The 4,834-nt window shown below is 35.7% G+C and overlaps 1 pseudogene; it reads left to right on the top strand.

Moving 5' to 3' along the window:
• The first annotated feature begins 303 nt into the window (after window positions 1-303).
• LOC127197804 (uncharacterized) lies at window positions 304-483 on the top strand (annotated as a pseudogene).
• The last annotated feature ends 4,351 nt before the right edge of the window (window positions 484-4,834 follow it).

The raw sequence follows: 4,834 nt of genomic DNA, 5'->3' as shown, positions 1-4,834 counted from the left end.
TCTGTAGTTCTTTAGCTTTCTGAAGACCTTATCTATTTACCTTATATATCTATAGAATCATATCTATCCATTAAACCTAGTATTATATTCCTGTAATACAGACTAGTAATTGACATGGCCATGATTTCATCAACTAACAATTCACTTGTAAAGCTCATTTATCCTGAACTTCCCAGTATTAGCACTTTCACAGTATTGGAGGTAAACTTTGTATTCTCCTTGAGTTTTATGGGTACTATACCTCATATTAGAGTAGAAATGCATATAGTGTGGTGTGGAGAATAATTTTAAGTTTAAATTTTCATTGCTTCTCGGCCTTTTCGCTAAGATGAAGTGTAGTATCTGTTCATATCTGATACGTCCTCTATCCGAGGACAATATATTAAATGGATTTTTGGAAGTAGGAGTTGGAATAGGAGCTTGCTCCTTCCACTCCACGCATCAACCTGGTATTGCAGTACCTCCAGGAACGGTGCAAAAAATTTGAATTCTCTACTAATGTGTCAAAATTAAACATATTTTGCCTTTATATACAAAATTCTATAACCAATGAATTAAAAATAGCCTTGTGAGTTACAATTAAGCCCTTAAGATGAGGAGTGGATTCACTAATCTACTTTTTGTCCTGTCATCCCTATATATTTCTGTATTCCTCCTTCTTTCCTTTCAACCTCTTTGTCTAAATCAGAGAGTAAAAGATAAAGGAAAAGAGATACATCTCTAAGTTCAACCTTGGTTTTTCTCTGAATAAGACCAATTGTAACTTTTAAACAACTCCCAATGACTATAAACATCTGTAGCCCAGGAAAGCAACAAAAAAATCTACCCTAATATCTTTTTATATGCACTGATATGTACTTCTATTATTCCACACAAGAAGTGTTTCTTTTTGTAGTGGGCAGTGGTTAATAAAGACACCTATAAGCAAGGCACGATGGCACAGATCTCTAATACTATCACTCAGAGATGTAGAGGCAAGCAGACCTCTGTGCTTGAGTCCAGGAAATCAAGGCTACACAGAGAAAATGTGTATCAAAAAAATGAAAGAGGGGGGAGGTAGCAAGTGCGGGAGAGGAAAAGAGAGGGAAAGAAGAGAGAGAAAGAAGAGAGAGAGAGAGAGAGAGAGAGAGAGAGAGAGAGAGAGAGAGAGAGAGAGGACTGTCTAAGAACTGAGATTAGTGAGTGTCCATGCTTAGCCATAGATAGGACATTTATAGGAACATATCCATCCATTTCTCAGGTAAATCCTGATGTGGCAAGAGAAACATATGAGAGATTTATCTGTATATTTCTTCCTAAGTGGATGACTAATTTTACCTCAAATAATTCTTCTTGAGGGACAATCTTAAGAAAGAAAAGAACATATACAAAGTAGATTCCTTGCTAAAGAAAGGAATATGAAATAATTATGATAAGCCAAATTTTAATACATTATTCAGAAAAGACTGGATATAGTTGCAAATCTTCTTCTTTTTTATTTATTTTTTCTTCTTGAAAATTTATTTTCATGTTATACATTCTGATCACAGTTTCCTCTCTCCCAACTCCTTCCAGGTCCTCCACACATTCCAACTCACCCAATTTGATGCACCTTACTTCTCTATGTCTTTTTAAAATTTTTTTTATTAATTTGTTCTTGTTGCATTTCAATAGTTATTCCATTCCTTGTATCCTCCCATTCTTCCCTCCCTCCCATTTTCCCCTTATTCCCCTACCCTATGACTGTTCCTGAGGGGGATTTCCTCCCCCTGTATATGATCATAGGGTATCAAGTCTCTTCTTGGTAACCTGCTGTCCTTCCTCTGAGTGCCACCAGGTCTCCCCATCCAGGGGACATGGTCAAATATGAGGCACCAGAGTTCGTGTGAAAGTCAGACCCCACTCTCCACTCAACTGTGGAGAATGTTCTGTCCACTCTATGTCTTTAAGACACAATCAAGCAGTCAAACAAAACACACACACACACACACACACACACACACACACACACACCATATAATCCCTCCAGAACCACAACCTAAAATATAGAAGAAAAAATGCCCAAACAAAGCAACATGACATAAAACATCTACAAAAATACCACTTATTTTGATTTGGGGTTTGTTAACTACACCCAAGCATATCACATACTCTGAAATGTGGTTAATATGTGTGAGAGACTCCAAGGCAAAAACAATATTTCCATTTGGAAACAGAAATAAACCACATAGTGCTTCTTCATTAGGTATGGGATCTCATCTACACTTCTCTTCTCAGTATTGGGACCAATCTGGCTTTAACCTGTGCTACCCTGTGCATGTTGCCATAGTATTTCTTTGTTAATATGTACATTCATGCTGTTGTTACTGGAAAATACTGTTATTTGGGGCAATTCAGTGTACCTGATGCTTACAATTTTTCTGCCTAATCCATAGAAATCCCTGTGTCCCAAGGTTAGCACATTCTGCTTGGATTTTAAGCATGGTTCACCAGAGACACTTCATCTCTAACACTATACTTCATTTAATACTCTAAATTGTCTCAATCTCTTGATATTGTGTAGTCATGAGTATGTGTGTTATTTCCCTTCTACTGAAAAAAGAAGATCCTTTAAACAATGATGGAGTAAGGTGCTGTTATTTGGATATGTCATTAACAGTTACATATATATTCTTTATCAGAACACTATTATTTATTTCCTCTAGGGCCTTTTGGATTCTCCTGGCTCAGATTTTTGTCCTCTTGTAGAATATAGAATACATACCAGTACCATGGATGGTAGTCAGTAGTGGGAAAACCTCAAGTTTGGTAACAGTTCAACATCTCTGTGTATAAAAAATATTTGTTATATCACACTCTCTACTCAACTGTGGAGAATATTCTGACCATTGGCTAGATCTGGGAAGGGGTTTAAAGTTTACCTCCTGTATTGTCCTTGGCTGGTGCCTTAGTTTGAGCGGGACCCCTGGGCCCAAATCTGCCTATCATATTGTTCTACTTGTAGGTTTCTAGGACCCTCTGTATCCTTTTATTTTGCTATTCTCCCATGCGTCTCTCATTTAGAGTCCCAATAGGATGCCTTCCCCTCTGTCCCAGTTTCCTGGTAAGTGAAGGCTTTCGTGGGACATGCCCCTTGGGCTAGTATGCAGATATAAGTGAGTATATACCATTTGAGTCTTTCTGCTTCTGGGTTAACTCACTCATTATGATCATTTCTAGCTGGAGACCTGGTGGCACTCAGAGGAAGGACAGAAGGTAGCCAAGAAGAGACTTGATACCCTATGAGAATATATAGGGGGACGTAATCCCCCTCAGGAACAGTCATAGGGGAGGGGAATAATGGGAAAATGGGGGGGGGAGGAATGGGAGGATACAAGGGATGGGATAAACATTGAGATGTAACAAGAATAAATTAATAAAAAAATTAAAAAAAAAGATTTGTTGTGTTGTCTTTTGCAATAGATCCTTATCATCATTATTTGCATCCAACATAGCATCATTATAGCAACCAAAAACATTGGCAATAGCCAGAGATATCTTTGGACTTCATTGATGACTCTTTGTCCACCTACTCAACTAGATATGTCTTATTTATGTTCCTTTTGTAGGATGTCACTTTCACGACATTATTACAATGGATCCATAAACATGGGTGACTTTATTATCTTCAGGCTCCTACTCAGTTTCTTTCCTCCATGTTTTAAAGGTTTTATTATTCAGTTCTTTTACTTACTTACTAAGAGTTATCCAAAGATATTTTTGAGACTGTTGTGAAAGTTTCTGTTTCCTAAAATTATCCCTCAGACTCAGACTGTATGTCATTTGTATATAGAAAAGCAACCATTTGTGTGTGGGGGTGTTACCTAGGTTCTGCTACTTTGCTGGACGTGATTACCTGCTCTAGAAGTTTCCTGGAGTTTTTTTAGTCATGTATGTACACTATTATTCATGTGCAAATAAAAACACTTCGTTTTTTTTCTTTTTTATACCCCATTATTCTTACTTGTTTTCCTTATTGTTCTTGTTAACACTTCAACTACTAAATTTATAAAGAGAATATACATCCTTGTCTTGTTCATGAATTTGTTAGAAATGCTTTGAGTTTCTCTGTTCAAGTTGATGTTGGCTGTGGACTTTCTGTAAATCATGTTTGCTATTTTGTGATATGTCCTTTACATAGATACTCTTTCCAAAACTTTTAACATGAAGAGCTGTTGGATTTTCTCAAAAGCCTTTTTCTCACCTCTGAGATGATCATATTTTTTTCTCTTTATATTTGTTTATATGGCAGATTCTATTTATTGATTTATGTATGTTAAACTTTCCTTTCATCTCTGAGATGAAGCTTACTTGATCATGGTAGATGAACTTTTTTGCTGAATTTAATTCTAATGAATTATCTTCATGTGTATTCAAAGTAGTAAATGTCTTTTAGTACATCCAAGATTTAATTTAGAGTAATTGATGATGCGTTATAGTTTATTCAGTTTTAAAAGTGTTTCTACATCTTGTATTACCCGATGTTATGTTAAAAAACAATTTTATTTTCTTTGTATTGAATGATTTTAATTTATTCCTAAAATGTACATTGCTTTACATAAGATGGCCACTTTCACTATATCAATCTTATAGCTTCATAAACAGTAGAGATCTTTCTATACTCTGATAACTTCTTCCATTTTGTTCTGCAAGGTCTTAAAGTTTCTATCATACAAGTCTTTTCATTTGTTTGTTTAGAGTTACCTAAAGACATTTTCTATGATTTCAGGCTATTATGAAAGGCGTTACGATTTCTTTTTTAGTTCAATTATCATTTGTCTAGTTAATTTTGTATCCAGCTACTTTGCAGAAAGTT

The sequence above is a fragment of the Acomys russatus genome, chromosome 13, assembly GCF_903995435.1.
Source record: "Acomys russatus chromosome 13, mAcoRus1.1, whole genome shotgun sequence".
NCBI lineage: Eukaryota > Metazoa > Chordata > Mammalia > Rodentia > Muridae > Acomys > Acomys russatus.
This window is presented reverse-complemented; position numbering and strand designations above follow the sequence as displayed.